Source organism: Oncorhynchus masou, chromosome 29, assembly GCF_036934945.1.
Source record: "Oncorhynchus masou masou isolate Uvic2021 chromosome 29, UVic_Omas_1.1, whole genome shotgun sequence".
Lineage (NCBI taxonomy): Eukaryota > Metazoa > Chordata > Actinopteri > Salmoniformes > Salmonidae > Oncorhynchus > Oncorhynchus masou.
Window position 1 is genome coordinate 33,185,398 of NC_088240.1, and position 20,433 is coordinate 33,205,830.

Consider the following 20,433-nt stretch of genomic DNA (forward strand, 5'->3'; position numbering starts at 1 on the left):
CTGAAAGACAGCTAAGCTGTGTTTGCTATATTGCACTTGTGATTCCAAAAAATAAATATTTTTAGTAATTTAATTTGAATTTGGCGCTCTGCAGTACAGCAGATGTTGACGAAAATGATCCCGCTAAAGAGAGGTGCGCCAAAAAGTTAACCAACTAAATTAGTAACTCAATTTAACCTTGCGCAATACCCTAGATGCAGTTCCACCCATAAAAACAAAATACTAGCTACCTGGTATACAGAAAATACCCGAGCTCTGAAGCAAGCTTCCAGAAAATTGGAACGGAAATGGCACCACACCAAACTGGAAGTCTTCCGACTAGCTTGGAAAGACTGTACCACGCAGTATCGAAGAGCCCTCACTGCTGCTCGATCATCCTATTTTTCCACCTTAATTGAGGAAAATAACACTCCGAAATTTATTTTTGATTCTGTCGCAAAGCTAACTAAACAACAGCATTTCCCAAGTGAGGATGGCTTTCACTTCAGCAGTAATAAATTCATGAACTTCATTGAGGAAAAGAGCATGATCAATAGAAAGCAAATTACGGACTCCTCTTTAAATCTGCGTATTCCTCCAAAGCTTAGTTGTCCCGAGTCTGCACAACTCTGCCAGGACCAAGGGAGATACTCAAGTTTTTAGTACTACATCTCTTGAGACATTGATGAAAATAATCATGGCCTCTAAACCTTCAAGCTGCATACTGGACCCTATTCCAACTAAACTACTGAAAGAGCTGCTTCCTGTGCTTCGCCCTCCTATGTTGAACAAAATAAACAGCTCTCTAGCCACCGGATGTGTACCAAACTCACTAAAAGTGGCAGTAATAAAGCCTCTCTTGAAAAAGCCTAAGCTTGACCCAGAAAATATAAAAAAACGAATTGGCCTATATCGAATCTTCCATTCCTCTCAAAAAAATTAGAAAAAGCTGTTGCGCAGCAACTCACTGCCTTCCTGCAGACAAACAATGTATACGAAATGCTTCAGTCTGGTTTTAGACCCCATCATAGCACTGAGACTGCACTTGTGAAGGTGGTAAATTACCTTTTAATGGTGTCAGACCGAGGCTCTGCATCTGTCCTCGTGCTCCTTAGACCTTAGTGCTGCTTTTGATACCATCGATCACCACATTCTTTTGGAGACATTGGAAACCCAAATTGTTCTACATGGACAAGTTTCAGCCTAGTTTAGATATTATCTGTCAGAAAGATATCAGTTTGTCTCTGTGAATGGTTTGTCCTCTGACAAATCAACTGTACATGGTGTTCCTCAAGGTTCCGTTTAAGGACCACTATTGTTTTCGCTATATATTTTACCTATTGGTGATGTAATTCGGAAACATAATGTTAACTTTCACTGCTATGCGGATGACACTGCTGTACATTTCAATGAAATATGGTGAAGCCCCAAAATTGCCCTCGCAAAATTGCCCTCAGACATAAGGAAGTGGATGGCTGCAAACTTTCTACTTTTAAACTCGGACAAAACAGAGATGCTTGTTCTAGGTCCCAAGAAACAATGAGAACTTCTGTTGAATCTGACAATCTTGATGGTTGTACAGTCGTCTCAAATAAAAAAAAACTGAAGGACCTCAGTGTTACTCTGGACCCTGATCTCTCTTTTGATGAACATATCAAGACTGTTTCAAGGACAGCCTTTTCCATCTACGTAACATTGCAAAAATCAGAAATGTTCTGTCCAAAAGTGATGCAGAAAAATGTATCCATGCTTTTGTTACTTCTAGGTTAGACTACTGCAATGCTCTACTTTCTGGTTACCCGGTTAAGCACTAAATAAACTTCAGTTAGGATTCTATCAGCTGTATTTAGCACTGACTAGAACCAAAGAATTTGATCATATTACTCCTGTGCTAGCCTCCCTACACTGGCTTCCTGTTAAGGCAAGGGCTGGTTTCAAGGTTTTACTGCCAACCCACAAAGCATTACATGGGCTTGCTCCTACCTATCTTTCCGATTTGGTCCTGCTGTACATACCTACACGTACGCGATGGTCACAAGACGCAGGCATCCTAATTGTCCCTAGAATTTCTAAGCAAACAGCTGGAGGCAGGGCTTTCTCCTATAGGTCAATTTTTATGGAATGGTCTGCCTACCCACGTGAGAGACGCAGACTTGGTCTCAACCTTTGTCTTTATTGAAGACTCATCTCTTCAGTGGGTCATATGATTGAGTGTAGTCTGGTCCAGGAGTGTGAAGGTGAACGGAAAGGATCTGGAGCAACGAATCGCCCTTGCTGTCTTTGCCTGGACCGTTCCCCTCTCTCCACTGGGATTCTCTACCTCTAACCCTAGTACATGGGCTGAGTCACTGGCTTACTGGTGCTCTTTCATGCCGTCCCTAGGAGGGGTGCGTCACTTGAGTGGGTTGAGTCACTGATGTGATCTTCCTGTCTGGGTTGGTGCCCCCCCCCCTTGGGTTGTGCCATGGCGGAGATCTTTGTGGGCTATGCTCGGCCTTGTCTCAGGATGGTAAGTTGGTGGTTGAAGATATCCTTCTAGTGGTGTGGGGGCTGTGCTTTGGCAAAGGGGGTGGGGTTATATCCTTCCTGTTTGGCCCTGTCCAGGGGTGTCATCAGATGGAGCCACAGTGTTTCCTGACCCTTCCCGTCTCAGCCTCCAGTATTTATTCTGCAGTAGTTTGTGTGTCGGGGGGCTTGCGTCAGTCTGTTATATCTGGAGTACTTCTCCTGTCTTATCCGGTGTCCTGTGTGAATTTAAGTATGCTCTTTCTAATTCTCTCTTTCTCTCTCTAGGAGGACCTGAGCCCTTGGACCATGCCTCAGGACTACCTGGCACGATGACTACTTGCTGTCGTCAGTCCACCTGGCCATGCTGTTGCTCCAGTTTCAATTGTTCTGCCTGCGGCTATGGAACCCTGACCTGTTCACTGGATGTGCTAACCAGACCTGCTGTTTTCAACTCTCTAGAAACAGCAGGAGCGGTAGAGATACTCTGAATGATCGGCTATGAAAAGAAAACTGACATTTACTCCCAAGGTGCTGACTTGCTGCACCCTCAACAACTACTGTTATTATTATTTGACCATGCTGGTCATTTATGAACATTTGAATATCTTGGCCATGTTCTGTTATAATCTCCACCCGGCACAGCCAGAAGAGGACTGGCCACCCCTCATAGCCTGGTTCTTCTCTAGGTTTCTTCCTAGGTTTTGGACTTTAGGGAGTTTTTCCTAGCCACCGTGCTTCTACACCTGCATTGCTTGCTGTTTGGGGTTTTAGGCTGGGTTTCTGTACAGCACTGAGATGTCAGCTGATGTAAGAAGGGCTATATAAATTTACATTTAAGTCATTTAGCAGACGCTCTTATCCAGAGCGACTTACAAATTGGTGAATTCACCTTCTGACATCCAGTGGAACAGCCACTTTACAATAGTGCATCTAAATCATTTAAGGGGGGGTGAGAAGGATTACTTTATCCTATCCTAGGTATTCCTTGAAGAGGTGGGGTTTCAGGTGTCTCCGGAAGGTGGTGATTGACTCTGCTGTCCTGGCGTCGTGAGGGAGTTTGTTCCACCATTGGGGGCCAGAGCAGCGAACAGTTTTGACTGGGCTGAGCGGGAACTGTACTTCCTCAGTGGTAGGGAGGCGAGCAGGCCAGAGGTGGATGAACGCAGTGCCCTTGTTTGGGTGTAGGGCCTGATCAGAGCCTGGAGGTACTGCGGTGCCGTTCCCCTCACAGCTCCGTAGGCAAGCACCATGGTCTTGTAGCGGATGCGAGCTTCAACTGGAAGCCAGTGGAGAGAGCGGAGGAGCGGGGTGACGTGAGAGAACTTGGGAAGGTTGAACACCAGACGGGCTGCGGCGTTCTTGATTTGTCCCCATGTGCAGTTGCAAATCGTAGTCTGGTTCTTTTAATGGCGGTTTTGGAGTATTGGTTTCTTCCTTGCTGAGAGGCCGTTCAGGTTATGTCTATATAGGACTCGTTTTACTGTGGATATAGATACTTTTGTACCCGTTTCCTCCAGCATCTTCACAAGGTCCTTTGCGGTTGTTCTGGGATTGATTTGCACTTTTAGCATCAAAGTATGTTCATCTCTCGGAGACAGTAGGCGTCTCCTTCCTGAGCGGTATGATGGATGCATGGTCCCATGGTGTTTATACTTGCGTACTATTGTTTGTACAGATAAATGTGGTACATTCTGGCATTTGGAAATTGCTCTCAAGGATGACCCAGACTTGTGGATGTCTACAATTTAATTTGAGGTCTTGGCTGATTTAATTATCTCCATGATGTTAAGCAAAGAGGAACTGAGTTTGAAGGTAAGGCCTTGAAATATACACACAGGTACACCTCCAACTGACTCAAATGATGTCAATTAGCCTATCAGAAGCTTCTAAAGCCATGAAAATTCTCTGGAATTTTCCACGCTGTTTAAAGGCACGGTAAACTTAGTGTATGTAAACCTCCGACCCACTGGAATTGTGATAGTGAATAATAAGTTAAATAATCTCTCAGCAAACAATTGTTGGAAAAATTACTTGTGTCATGCACATCCTAACTGACTTTCCAAAACTATAGTTTGTGAACAAGAAATTGTGGAGTGGTTGAAAAACGAGTTTTAATGACTCCACCCTAAGTGTAAACTTCTGACTTCAACTGTATTTATAATCTGGCGTTGTTTTGTGTATCAGTTCATAAACCATGTGCCATGGAATCGGTACATCAAAAATCTCAACTATTCTGTAATCTGTATGGTACAGAGGTCATTTTGGGTTTCATTTTGGACCATAAATGAAACACGTATACTTTTTTTTTTTTATCACAATTTTCTTTAGTCAATTTTGGTCGACAAAGTTCCTTACTTTCACCCCCTTCCACTTGCCGTGTCCATTTTTACAGTAATTCACAAAAATATATGGAGATGTCTGCTAGTTCTTTCTGACATATCTCCCCCAGTCCCATTTAATGATATAATTTACAAAGTTTCGTTTTTTTTTTTTTTATCCCCTCCAAAACTTTTTTTTTTTTATCAATTAGTATCTTTGAGTTAAACCACAATATTTGCTGTAATATTTGTTTTGTGTTTTCTGGTAGATTAAACTGAAATTGCAACTAATTTTCTATGGCTTGTTTTAAAAATAGTGATATGAGATTTAATGTTCAAATAAAGTGAGAGGTTATAAAATCGGAATAAAGGGTAAAAGGCCATTGCTGAACACGGAGGTGAGCCATTTTTACTAATCTGCTAAAGAACAAGTTCGGACTTAAGTACAGCTTTAGTATGATTGTAGCCTTTAGTTTGAGGTCTAATGCTTTAATATTTTATCATTTCTGCCCTCAGAATTCATACTCATTGTATAAAAATGCCCATTTAATTCCAAATAAAATGGAATATGTTTTGCTCATATAATTAGGTGTAGGCAGAGCCATAAACCAATAGGTAAACTGGGATATGACTAAAGAGTTTATCAGGGAGATTTTTCCACAAATAGGTATTTTCCTTTCCATGGTAGCAAGATCTTATCTATTTAAATTGTAGTGATAATCTCAGTAACGTAAAAGTAATGTTTTTTATGATCCAATATGTAAGTACACTTATCATAATTTGGTTGTTATCCAGAGAGGTTAGAAACAAATTTCTAAATCCTCTGAGGTTATGGAGGAATCCAAATCGTGGATTTAAAAGAAAACATGAATCATCACCGTACAATGAAATCTTTGTTTTAAAGCCCTAGATTGAGCCACTTGATATTGTTGGATGTGATTTTAATAGCTAACATTTCAAAGGCCATAATAATTCCAATTAAGAACTTAGATTAAATGTGAAGCCCGACATCATTGGCCCTGGGTAAATGTGGTTCTGTGAATTGGATATCACTGAGTACAGAGAAGTTAAGGAGACATTTTCTGGGTCTTCTGCCATGAATGAAGTACATTAGTTGATTTTGGGACATAAGAATGGCAAAATAGTCAAAGCAAGTTGTGGATTTAAGTTTGTCAAATACTCATGATACAGGTGTAAAACAGTGAAATGTTTAACTTTTGTGCGTTATTGGAATAGAGCTCACGAGGAAGTAATATAGATAAGAAATAATCCATGAGATGTGGGGGGGGGAAACAAAACACGGAGAACGCAGATACTGTAAAACTTCAATTAATAGCCTGGGCGTTTATTTGCTAAAATCACTTTACACAGACACTCGAGACCGGTTTCTATTTGAGCCAGGCGTCGATTCCCTTAACACACACAGCTTTTTCTCTTATGCATAGTTAATTGTTGAATTCCAGTATTCCCTTCCAGCATTTTAATATATTTCTTCACTTCCAGCACTAAAGTGTTATCATTTACACAGTCACATTTCTTTTGTTTTAGTATGCCTCTATTTGTTAGAATAAGTATTCTTCTGACTGTACAGTTTGGGTAGTGCTTACTTCCGCCGCTAGAAGGCGATTTCTGGGGGTCTGACCTCCCAAAAATGTTGACTGTATGTGCTTGCAACTTAGCAGTTCTCAGCTGTTAGCTGTCAATGGCTAGCAGTTTCTTACTGGCGATGAAAACAAATTATTGAGTATTAACGAGAACTTGATGGCAATTATTTAATGTATCAAATCAAACAGTAAAACAAGCAAACATTCATTTAGAACCAGCAGTTATTTGAAACAGGCGTTCATTTGCTGAAATGTGTACCGTTGCACGGCTATTAAAAAGGGTCAGGCAGCTATTTGAGACTTGTTTAATTGAAGTTCTATGGTATACAGGTCAGTGCAGTGCCAGTACTCTTATTAAAATGTGCAGAGAGATTGGAGTGATTGAAGAAGAGGGGTAAAAGTGTCTGGTAGCAGGATAAATACTGCACTGTAATAATAATCATAAACAATATAGCAGCAACGAATGGTTATATAAATCAATGTGAGGTGCCAGACGCGAGCATGGGTGCATTGGTGTAAGAATGTGAAGAGTGTCAGTGTAGGCATGTGTGGCTGAGTGGTGAAGACCTGAGGATGGGCATATAGTTTGTGCAGGTAATCAGTGCATCTAGTCTGTGGGAGAGAGGCAGGGCAGAGGTTGTTAACTATTCGGTCTAAAAGCCTGGGGAAATAAGCTTTTTCGGAGCCTGTTGGTCCGCGACCCGATGCTCCGGTACGGCCTGCCAGATGGGAGCAAAGAGAACAGTCCATGGCTCAGGTGGCTGGAGTCTTGTTAGTTTTTCTGCCCTTTCTCAGACACAGCCTGGCATGAATGTTTAAGGTGACTGGAAGCTCTACCCCAGTGAGGCGCTGGGCCTTTTGAGCCACCCTGTGTAGGGCCTTGCCGTCACTGGTGGAGCAGTTGCCATTACAGATGGTGATAGTACAAAAACATTTCCTCTGTATTTCAGCCCTGCCACAAAAGGACCAGCTGACATCATATCAGTGATTCTCTCGTTAACACAGGTGTGAGTGTTGACGAGGACAAGGCTGGAGATCCACTCTGTCATGCTGATTGAGTTTGAATAACAGACTGGAAGCTTCAAAAGGAGGGCGGTGCTTGTAATCATTGTTCTTCCTCTGTCAAACATGGTTACCTGCAAGGAAACACGTGCCGTCATCATTGCTTTGCTCAAAAAGGGCTTCACAGGCAAGGATATTGCAGCCAGTAAGATTGCACCTAAATCAACCATTTATCAAATCATCAAAAACTTCAAGGAGCGCGATTCAACTGTTGTGAAGAAGGCTTCAGAGCGCCCAAGAAAGTCCAGCAAGCGCCAGGACCATCTCCTAAAGTTGATTCAGCTATGGGATAGGGGCACCATCAGTACAGAGCTTGCTCAGGAATGGCAGCAGGCAGGTGTGAGTGCATCTGCACGCACAGTGAGGCAAAGACTTTTGGAGGATGGCCTGGTGTCAAGAAGGGCAGCAAAGAAGCCACTTCTCTCCAGGAAAAACATCAGGGACAGACTGATATTCTGTAAAAGGGTACAGGGATTGGACTGCTGAGGACTGGGGTAAAGCTATTTTCTCTGATGAATCCCCTTTCCGATTGTTTGGGGCGTCAGTCCTGTGTCATGCCAACAGTAAAGCATCCTACCAACACATCCTCCGAGAGCAACTTCTCCCAACCATCCAGGAACAGTTTGGTGACAAACGATGCCTTTTCCAGCATGATGGAGCAATTTGCTATAAGGCAAAAGTGATAACTAAGTGGCTCGGGGAAAAAAACAAATATTTTGGGTCCATGGCCAGGAAACACCCAGACCTTAATCCCATTGAGAACTTGAGGTCAATCCTCAAGAGGCGGATGGACAAACAAATACCCACAAACTCTAAGCATTGATTAGATGGCGTAGCTACGCCAAGATGGCGTAGCAGTGCAGACGTGGTTTGTTGTCCTCTCGTTTACTTTTTGTATATATTCAAATGTATTTTTCAATTAAATAAACCTTCCAGTAACCCGCCTCAAACTTTAGCCAAAACTTTCAATCAGAAGGTAGCCAGCTAATTCGCTAAGTTACTAGCTATTTAGTCATTGTTAGCCACTGCTAGCGGCCGTTACCCTCTGCTCAGGCACCAGACGTTTTTTTAGCCTGTAAAATACCCGCCAGCCTCGGACTGTTTTTCTCCACTACAGAATCGTGCTGAAAACCCTGGACAATTGATCATCACAGCTAGCTAGATGCCACGAAGTGACCCAGCACCGAAGCTAGCCCTGAGCCAGGCGCATCTCCCGGCTAGCAAATGAAATTACCACAAATACAAAACCTCTTTCGCCAATCCCTTCATCGACACGGCGCCCAGTCGTACCACCACGACTGGTCCGCAGACGTAATTCCATCAGCTGTGCCTTCAACCGGACGACAGAGCAGATGCTTCTACCTACCCAGACTGCTAACTTTAAACGCTGTGTCTCCCGTGTGCTGGCGTAGTAACGACTACCTAGCGGCTTCCCTGTCTCATCTATTGCTGTACACTGGACCCTATAATCACTTGGCTACATAGCTGATGCCTGCTGGACTTCTCAAAAAAAGAGAAAAAAAAATTCATACCCAACTACAACATTTTCCGTCAAGATAGATCTGTCAAAGGGGGAGGAGTTGCAATCTACTGCAGAGATAGCTTGCAAAGTTCTGTCATACTTTCCAGGTCTATGCCCAAACAGCTCGAGCTTCTACCAGAAATAAGTCCCTCACTGTTGCCGCCTGTTATAGACCCCCTCAGCTCCCAGCTGTGCCCTGGACACCATAAGTGAATTAATTGTCCCCCAATTATCTTCAGAGTTTGTTCTGTTAGGTGACCTAAACTGGGATATGCTTAACACCCCAGCAGTCCTACAGTCTAAGCTAGATGCCCTCAATCGCACATAAATTATCAAGGAATCTAACAGTTACTACCCTAAAATCAGTAAACATGGGCACCCTCATAGATAATATCCTGACCAATTTGCCCTCCAAATACACCTCTGCTGATTTCAATCAGGATCTCAGCGATCACTGCCTCATTGCCTGCATCCGCTATGTGTCCGTGGTCAAACGACCAGCCCTCATCAATGTCAAACGCTCCCTAACACTTCTGCGAGCAGGCCTTTCTAGTCGACCTGGCACAGGTATCCTATTGACCTCATCCCGTCAGTAGAGGATGCCTGGTCATTCTTTAAAAGTAATTTTCTCACCATCTTAAATAAGCATGCCCCTTTCAAAAATGTAATAACAGATATAGCCCTTGGTTCACTCCAGACCTGACTGCCCTTGACCAGCACAAAAACAACCTGTGGTAGACTAATAGCATCGAAGAGTCCCCGCGATATGAAACTGTTCAGGGAAGTCAGGAACCAATATACACAGGCAGTTTGAAAAAGCTCGCCTTGGCTTTCCTAACAGAAACTTGCATCCTGTAGCTCTAACTCCAAAAGGTTTTGGGACACTAAAGACCATGGAAAACAAGAGCACCTCCTCCCAGCTGCCCACTGCACTGAGGCGAAGCGACACGGTCACCACCGATAAATCCACGATAATCGAAAATATCAATAAGCATTTCTCTACGGCTGGCCATGCTTTCCTGCTGACTAGCCCAACCCCAGCAAAGAGCTCTGTACCCCTCACAGCTACTTGCCCAAGCCTCCCCAGCTTCTCCTCCACCCAAATCCAGAGAGCAGATGTTCTGAAAGAGCTGCAAAACCTGAACCCGTACAAATCAGCTGAGCTAGCCAATCTCAACCCTCTTTTGAAAAGTATCCGCCACGATTGTTGCAACCCCTATTACCAGTCTGTTCAACTTCTTTCGTTTCATCCAAGATCCCTAAAGATTGGAAAGCTGCCGCGGTCATGCCCCTCTTCAAAGGTGGTGACACTCTAGACTAGAGGTCGACCGATTATGATTTTTCAACGCCAATACCGATTATTGGAGGACCCAAAAATAAGCTGATACCGATTAAAATCGGGCAGATTTTTTACATTTGTAACAATGACAATTACAATACTGAATGAACACTTATTTTAACTTAATATAATACATCAATAAAAATCAATTTAGCCTCAAGTAGATAAAGAAACGTTCAATTTGGTTTAAATAATGCAAAAACAAAGTGTTGAGGTAAAAGTGCAATATGTGCCATGTAAAACAGCTAACGTATAAGTTCCTTGCTCAGAACATGAGAACATATGAAAGTTGGTGGTTCCTTTTAACATGACACTTAAATATTCCAAGGTTTTAGGTTGTAGTTATTATAGGACTATTCCCCTCTATACCATTTGTATTTCATTAACCTTTGACTATTGGATGTTCTAATAGGCACTATAGTATTGCCAGTGTAACAGTATAGCTTCCATCCCTCTCCTCACCCTTACCTGGGCTCAAACCAGGAATACAGCGACAACAGCCACACTCGAAGCAGCGTTACCCATCGCTCCACAAAAGCCGCGGCCCATGCAGGGCAAGGGGAATAACTACTCCAAATCTCAGAGCGAGTGATGTTTGAAACGCTATTAGTGCCCACTCTGCTAATTAGCTAGCCATTTCACAACCCTTACACCAGCCATCGGGCTGATAGGCTTGGTGTTTATGATTAGGTACAGTCGTCCAACGATTGTGCTTTTGTTAAATCATCCCCCAGCGTTGCATCGATTATATGCAATGCAGGACACGCTAGATAAACTAGTAATATCAACCATGTGTCGTTATAAAAAACAATCAATCATAATCACTAGTTATAAGATAAGTTTAATGCTAGCTAGCAACTTACCTTGGCTTCTACTGCATTCGCGTAACAGGCAGTCTCCTTGTGGAGTGCAACGAGAGGCAGGTGGTTATAGCATTGGACGAGTTAACTGTCAGGTTGCAAGACTGGATCCTCCGAGCTGACAAGGTGAAAATCTTTTGTTCTGTCCCTGAACAAGGCAGTTAACCCACCGGTCCGAGGCGACATTTAAAATAAGAATGTGTTCTTAACCTCTTGGAACTCCAGGGGCAGTATTTCATTTTTGGATGAAAAAATGTTCCCATTTTAAACAAGATATTTTGTCAAGAAAAGATGCTCGACTATGCATATAATTGACAGCTTTGGAAAGAAAACACTGACGTTTCCAAAACTGCAAAGATATTATCTGTGAGTGCCACAGAACTGATGCTACAGGCGAAACCATGATGAAACTTCAAACAGGAAATGAGCAAAATTTGAGGCGCTGTTTTCCAATGTCTCCTTATATGGCTGTGAATGCGCACTGAACGAGCCTACACTTTCTGCCGTTTCCCCAAGGTGTCTGCAGCATTGTGACGTATTTGTAGGCATATCATTGGAAGATTGACCATAAGAGACCACAATTACCAGGTGTCCGCACGGTGTCCTGCGTCGAAATTGGTGCGCAATCTTCAGCTGCAAGTATTCTGCCATGTGATTTCAGAGGAAAAAGCAGACTTCCACGAACGATATATCAACGAAGAGATATGTGAAAAACACCTTGAGGGTTGATTCTAAACAACGTTTGCCATGTTTCAGTCGATATTATGGAGTTAATTTGGAAAAAAAGTTTGGCGTTTTGGTGACTGAATTTTCGGGTTTGTTTGGTAGCCAAAAGTGATGTACAAAACGGAGCATTTTTCTCCTACACAAAGAATCTTTCAGGAAAAACTGAACATTTGCAATCTAACTGAGAGTCTCCTCATTGAAAACATCCGAAGTTCTTCAAAGGTAAATTATTTTATTTGAATGCTTTTCTGGTTTTTGTGAAAATGTTGCCCGCTAAATGCTACGCTAAATGCTAAGCTAGCTAGCAATACTCTTACACAAATGCTTGATTTGCTATGGTTCAAAAGCATATTTTGAAAATCTGAGATGACAGTGTTGTTAAGAAAAGGCTAAGCTTGAGAGCAGGCATATTAGTTTCATTTCATTTGCGATTTTCAGAAATCGTTAACGTTGCGTTATGCTAATGAGCCTGAGGCTGTATTCACGATCCCGGATACGGGATGGGTAGTATCAAGAAGTTTTAACTAATCTCCAAACGAGCTTAAATGCCATAAAACACTCCTTTCGTGGCCTCCAACTGCTTTTAAACGCTAGCAAAACCAAAAGCATGCTTTTCAACCGTTTGCTGCCCTCACCCACCTGCCAGATTAGCATCACTACTCTAGACGGTTCTGACCTCGAATACATGGACAACTACAAATACCTAGGTGTCTGGCTAGACTGTAAACTCTCCTTCCAGACTCACATTTAGCATCTCCAATCCAAAATCAAATCTAGAATCGGCTTCCTATTTCGCAACAAAGCCTACTTCACTCACACAGCCAAACTTACCCTAGTAAAACTGACTATCCTACCGATCCCCAACTTTGGCGATGTCATCTACAAAATGGCTTCAAACACTCTACTCAGCAAATTGGATGCAGTCTATCACTGTGCCATCCGTTATGTCATCAAAGACCCATATACTACCCACCACTGCGACCCGTATGCTCTAATCGGCTGGCCCTCGCTACATATTCGTCGCCAGACCCACTGGCTTCAGGTCATCTATAAGTCCATGCTCGGTAAAGCTCCGCCTTAGCTCACTGGTCACGATAACAACACCCACCCGAAGCACGCGCTCCAGCAGGTATATCTCACTGGTCCTCCCCAAAGCCAACACCTCCTTTGGCCAGCTTTCCTTGCAGTTCTCTGCTGCCAGTGACTGGAAAGCACTGAAAAAAAAATAAAAAAATTCGCTGAAGCTGGAGACTTACATTTCCCTCACTAACTTTAAACATCAGCTATCTGACCAGCTAACCGATCACTGCAGCTGTACATAGCCCATCTGTAAATAGCCCACACAATCTACCTACCTCGTCCCCATATTGTTTTTATTTACTTTGCTGCTCTTTTGCACACCAGTATCACTACTTACACACCATCATCTGCTCATCTATCACTCCAGTGTTTATCTGCTAAATTGTCATTTCTTTGCTACTACGGCCTATTTATTGCCTTACCACCTCATGCCATTTGCAAACACTGTAAATAGACTTTTTCTATTGTGTTATTGACTGTACGCTTGTTTATTCCATGTGTAACTCTGTTGTTGTTTCTGTCGCACTGCTTTGCTTTATCTTGGCCAGGTCGCAGTTGTAAATGAGAACTTGTTCAACAAGCTTACCTGGTTAAATACATTTTTTATTTTTTTTATGCAAGAATGGCCTGCCGTCATTCAGGATGTGGCCCAGAAGTTAATTGACAGCATGCCAGGGCGGCTTGCAGAGGTCTTGAAAAAGAATGGTAAACGCTGCAAATATTGACTCTTTGCATCAACTTCATGTAAATGTCAATAAAAGCCTTTGAAATGCTTGTAATTATACTTCAGTATTCCATAGTAACATGACAAAAATATCTAAAGACACTGAATCAGCAAACTTTGTGGAAGTTAATATGTGTCATTCTCAAATTTTGGCCACGACTGTACATCTAAAAATCTAAAGGGCCATGGGAGGGGGAAAGCTCTTGTTCCTTCTTCACAACTACGCTGGTGTGAGAGAACCATGTTGTCCTCGGTGATGTGGACGCCGAGGAACTTAAAGTGATTGACCCTCTCCACTGCGGCCGCCCCGTCCATATGGATGGGATGTTCAGATGTGCAACCTCCCCCTATTTCCTGTAGTCCACGATCAGCTTCTTGGTCTTGCAAAGGGTCAGAAACTTTCGGGAAGATTTACGCAAATTTTCCAAGGGAAGTTAATCACAGAGTTAATCACAATGCAAAAAAACATTCAATTTTAAAAAGGTATTAATATTCATTTGCATATATTTCCATTAATTCCCATGGAAAGTTTCCACCGCTGAATATTCCCCAAAATGTGCAACCCTAGTCTTGCTGCTGTTAAGGGAGAGATTGTTGTCCTGATACAACACTCCCATATCTCTGACCTCCATCCTGTCGGTGATCAGGCTAAACACTGTTGTGTCAAACTTGAAGTTGTGCATGGCCACACTGTCGTGGGTAAACAGGGAGTACAGGAAGGGGCGAAACGCGCAATGCTAGGTGGTCCCCGTGAGTAGGGCCAGTGTGGTGGAGGTGTTTATGCCTACCCTCACCACCTGGGGTCGGCCCGCCAGGAAGTCTAGGATCCAGTTGCAGAGGGAAGTGTTCCATCCCAAGGTACTGAGCATGGAGGAGACTACGGTGTTGAACGCTGAGCTGTAGTTGATGAACATCCTCACTGGTATTATTTTCTAGGTGGGAGAAGGCAGTGGGGGGTGCAATTGAGATTCCGCCTGTGGATCTGTTGGGGCGGTATATAACTTGGAGTGGGTCCAGGGTGTCTGGGATGATAGTGTTGTGAGCCATGACAAGCACTTAATTTAACTTATACTGTGTAGTGCAAAATGTTTCATTTCAAAGCACATTCCTGTACAAACAGGAGCGTGAATAAACAGCTCACTCATCCCCGGGGCTTTGAATTAACAAGTTGCACTGGTGCGCACAACTTTAAAAAGTTAGGCGAACAGCATAAAATCTAGGAGCACAATATTTTTTATTGATCGAGATCAGGGTGGGGAAATTAACTTTTTGGTCCAACAGCCACTGTGGCAGGTAGATTAAAGAAATATCTACCAATCAATTAATTTTTTTGCCATAACTACATAAAAAATAAAAAGGATGAGCACGCATTGTACTGTTTATAAAACAAATGTATACCAGTAAGAGATAAATGTGTTATTATAGATAGGAGGAATGGGCCAAAATTCACCCAACTGACAGAGCTGGTGTAACTGAGTCGGGTTTGCAGGCCTACTTGCTCGCACACATTTTTTCAGTTCTGCCCACAAATTTCCTACGGGATTGAGGTGAGGGCTTAGTGATGGGCACTCCAATACCTTGACTTGGTTGTCCTTAAGCCATTTTGTCACAATTTGGGAAGGATACTTGGGGTCATTGTCCAGTTGGAAGACCCATTTGCGACCAAGCTTGAACTTCCTGACTAACGTCTTGAGATGTTGTTTCAATATATCCACATAATGTGATTAATACAATTTGATTTGCTGTGTTTCGTAAACCCTGATCTAAACTACTTTGTTGTAATTTCTGCTCGGCATCAGACTAATTTTGTGCTTCAGCTGCACTTCTAAACTCGGATGAGAATTCACGAACAGGTGATATGTAGCTACATTTCTCTGTGTATCTAGCCTCCGGTAAAATGAAATATTAACTTTAAGCAAAACATTAGGCCTATAATTGAAAAAATTTAGCCAGCTACATTTCCTAAACAATAGAAATATGATGGCAATGCATAATTGTTTCCCCAAAAAAATTGCTTTTTCATTGAAAGAATTTACTTGAGTGGCTGCCCGCCAAAAAGCATTGCACTTTTTGATGAAAATGAATGTATTTTCTGCCGAATGCGTTTGACAAATTTTCTGTGAAGGAAAACTATTAGTTGCACGTCCCTGATCACTATTGAAGAAAATTTTAAAATAAACACTCTCAATATAAAACGTGGCACAAGTGGCACAGCAAATTCGAGCACGTGATCAAAATGGTTGCACTTTAGAGCCATACTCATTCCTCTGTGCACCATGTTGCCTTAGCTGATGAATACCACTCACTTAACTGGCAAGCCAGCAACAACGGAATTACAAAATTAAAAGATTAGCCAAAACACCTTTGGTTCAGAGTCGTGAGGCTGGGAGAGATAGGAGAGTAAACACAGCTGTGTTTAGACTTTTGGAATTTTGCTTAAATGGATGTGATATCCGCAAGGCTGGCCCACTGGCACTCTTATGGATTGCCACATGCTGTCTCTGCAAGGGGTGCTGACATGGTGCCCTAGACCTGCACACATAACACTGTTGGAACACCCAGTGTGTGTGTGGCTTTCAGTGCAGGGGTTTACTAACCAGAGAGAAACTGTAAAAGCTAAGACCTGTCTCCGGTTACTCCTAAGCTAAGAGCTGTCTGAGGTACTCCTGAGCCAAGTCAACACAGCCATCAATCTTGGAACTGCTGCCCTCTCAGAGTAGCCACATTTATTGACTGATTGACTCAATCTCCATAGACAAACATTGGCACTAGAATGGACTTACTGAAGAGCTCAGTGACTTTCAAAGTGGCACAGTCATAGGATGCCATCTTTCAAACAAGTCAGGTCGTCAAATGTCTCCCCTGCTAGAGCTGCCCCGGTCAACTGTAAGTGCTGTTATTGTGAATTGGAAACGTCTAGGAGCAACAACGGCTCAGCCACGAAATGGTAGACCACACAAGCTCACATAACGGGACTGCCTAATGCTGAAGTGCATAAATATTGTCTCACTACAGAGTACCTAACTGACTCTGGAAGCAACATCAGCACAATAACTGTTTGTCGGGAGCTTCATGAAAAGTGTTTCCATTGCCGAGCAGCCCCACACAAGCCTAAGCTCACCATGCACAATGCCAAGAGTCGACTGGAGTGATGTAAAACTCACCGCCATTGGACTCTGAAGCAGTGGAAAAGCGTTCTCTGGAGTGATGAATCATGCTTAACCGTCTGGAAGTCTGATGTCCGAATCTGGGTTTGGCAGATGCCAGGAGAACGCTACCTGCCCCAATGCATAACGCCAACTGGAAGATTTGGTGGCGGAATAATGGTCTGATTTATGGTTTGGGCTAGGCCCCTTAGTTCCAGTGAAGGGAAATCTTAACGCTACAGCATACAATGACATTATCGATAATTCTGTGCTTTCAACTGTGAAAACCATTTAGGGAATTCCGGCCAGTCCCTATATCAGCATGATAATGACCCAGTGCACAAAGCGAGGTCCATACAGAATTGGTTTGTCGAGATCAGTGTGGCAGAACTTGACTGGCCTGCACAGAGCCCTGACCTCAACTCCATCAAACACCTTTGGAATAAATTGGAACGCAGACTATGAGACAGGCCTAATTGCCCAACATCAGTGCCCGACCTCACTAATGCTACTGTGGCTGAAGGGAAGAAAGTCCGCATAGCAATGTTCCAACAACTAGTGGAAAGACTTCCCAGAAGAGTGGAGGCTGTTATAGCAGCAAGGGGACCAAGTCCATATTAATGCCCATGATTTTGGAATGAGATGTTCGACAGGCTTCACCAATGCTCATGTCAGTAGGTGCAGTCTATCTCAATTATTCCAGCACCTGAGCCCCCCTCTCCCAAAACCCCACCCACACTCCACTTCAAAATCAGGGATGCATGGCTCAGGTGCACAACCCATTAAGCCAGGACTCTCTCCACAGGCCATTTCATCTTTACCAGCTGAGTCCCCTAAAACAGGTTTTATTCTAGTTTAGACAGAGGCCTCTCTCCTGGCAAAGACAACCACAGTCTCATAGGCATGAAACTGATTTCTCACAATCCTGACATGGCCCTCTCCAGTAGGATTAGGCTATCTATGGGCGCCATATTAGGTCAATTAACTGAGGACATGTAAAAGTGCAGAGGTCCTCTTCTGTCGAACCAGAAGCTGGTCATTCAACGTCCTAGTTGGTTTGATTGAATGAGATTTGGGGACCTGAGAAAGCCTACAATTTGGAGACGAGAGTGGTGATGTAGGCTCAGTGCAACTACACTCAATTTAAAAAAAAACTGAATTGAGTTGTGGAATTCAAAGTGGAAATTTTAAATTAAATTTAAATTGTTAACTGCCATGACACCAAAAAAGATGTGTAATTGAATTTGCATTCCCGTAGTGAGTACGCAGGTTGAAATCAGTCCAGGTAGCTACTCTCGAACGATGGGCTTCCACCACCACAAATACGATGTCTGAGGATTACGTCATTGTTAAAACTGACCACATTAGCTAAATGATTGTCTAAATTCAGAAAACACAGATCAGTTATCGATTTACTCACTTGAAAACAACCTTGAGTAATATCACAGAGAAGGAAACCCTCGACTTAAGAGTAATTCCTACTCGTTTCAAAATGACCAGCAAGTTACACGACTGATGCAGCTGTCAGTACATTCATATTGTGGGCCATGGATACTGTAACTGGATACCACCTATGATACTTTATAGGCTGTTTTAGGCTATTTCTGCAAGGGTTAACTTAACTGCGTAATCAAAATATAAATATTTAGCTTAATGCCTACCTACAACATCCACAATTGGATTACTAAATACGGTTATCATATTTCTCCTGCCATCATCTGTCAAGCTTCAGAGGCTTCCACACAGAAAAGTGTGGTTGAAATCTTGACTACCGTTACACTTAAAATAGCAATAGTGGATTCAGGGAACAGCTTATTTCCAGTAATAACTTAAAGGCATAGCCTACATTGTTTAATTGACCTGAGTATGGGACAATACATGTTTTTAACTAAGTAGTTACCAAAACAATGGTGTATTGGTTAGGTTTATGGAGAGCAAACGTCAGAGCAAACAGCTAGCTAGCTTGTTAGCAATTTAGCTAGGTTACCTAAAGTTAGCACAACCAGCTAGCAAACTAGTTAGCTACAGTAGCTAAGCTAGCAAGCTGCATTACTTTTCAGTAAAAAGGTTGTTAGCTAGTTGGTAAATTATCTTACCGTCATAAACAGTTCCAGGGGCGTCCAGTTTTTAAGTAATATGGTTTTCTTATAGCGGGAAATGAGTTTAGGGTGAGGGACTGAAAATCCAAGTTCAGTTCACCCGCTGCGAACTCCGACAAAACCTCATCTTTATCACCGAGCCTTCAGCTTCATACACATTCAAATGCTCGGCAACGAATAATCCACACGCAAGACACAGCAACCATTGGCTACAGCGAACCAGCAGTCATTTCAGACCGAGTGAATGATATTTACAATTCCTTTGATTTGTAAATGCGATGGTATGAGCGACATAAATGTTGGGGGAGATTGGATTATTCGGTCTCTGACTTCTCAGCGGACTGCAGTCCGTCGTCAAGGCTCGCTCGCTGCAGCAGAGGCAACAGCATAGCAACGTTATGGCGCAATCTTCGCAGCGCCATCAGTGCACGGGGGTGGAGTCACAGGATAGGGAGGCGTGGTTTTCATTCGTGAAGTCGCGGGTGAGCAATCCTGCAATCTATATTTGTCATGCCATAGTAATTGGTATTTTGACGGTTTTATAGGTCTCCAAAATGTAGGTTAGTGTGGAAACTGCATTTGGCATCACGTTTGTACGTGTGGAGCAGAATAGTCATTAGGCGAGGAGTCATTAGTAATTTCCTCAAGTAATTTTTGCCACTGGATATTACATTTCCATTGTTGGTCAGAATTTGTCCACACTAGTTTATCATTGCCCTAAATTCAGGAAGTACCTAGGTCCGTCAATGTGACTATAACAATACAAATGGGCTGTGGCGACATCAAGTGGTTAAAAAAAGAATAGACCGTCCTCCAACTGTGTCCAATAATGTGAAGGGAAGATGAAAATCTATAGTTTACTGACACTGGCAGTGGTATAATAAAGACTGAGAATACATTTAAAACAATAATCAATAAAAACTGAACTCCCAAGTGGCGCAGCGGTCTAAGGCACTGCATCTCAGTGGTGTCACTACAGACCCTGGTTCGATTCCAGACTGTATCACAACCGGCCGTGATTGGAAGACCCATAGGGCAGTGCACAATTGGCACAGTGTCATCCGGGTTAGGGTTTGCCGTCATTGTAAATAAGAATTTGTCCTTACCTGACTTGCCTAGTTAAATAAAGGTTCAATAAAAATCTGAAGTAATGGATCTTTATGGTATTGCTGACCCTGCTCATTTTTGATTAATTTAAGATTTTAGAGTAGACCAAATCTCTGGACATAGAAATATTATTTAAAGTGTCCGAGGGCTATTGCAAGAAACTACATACAATAAATTTTCAGTTAATATCCATTATTTGTGTTTAGAATTTTTGGGGAGTTTGAAATTGTGATCCTTTGCTCAGGACAAGAGCATTTCCAGGCATAGAGCTGACATATTGAATGTATTTAGAAAAGGGAAAATATAGTTTTTTGGAGTTATAAGTTTCCCCTAAATATACATTTTAAGCTCAAATAATG

At 42.7% G+C, this 20,433-nt stretch overlaps 1 protein-coding gene across 3 annotated transcripts in view; it reads right to left on the minus strand.

Annotated features, from left to right (window-relative positions):
- LOC135519371 (tyrosine-protein phosphatase non-receptor type 4-like) overlaps positions 1–19,384 on the minus strand; it is a 98,964-nt gene extending 79,580 nt beyond the window's left edge. For 2 of the 3 annotated variants that reach the window (XM_064944563.1, XM_064944562.1), the window contains exon 1: positions 18,965–19,384. The gene's annotated coding sequence lies outside the window, so the exon portion shown is untranslated. The remainder of the gene's footprint in view (positions 1–18,964) is intronic. The other variant, XM_064944564.1, reaches the window with a different exon arrangement.
- Between the last annotated feature and the right edge of the window lie 1,049 nt (positions 19,385–20,433).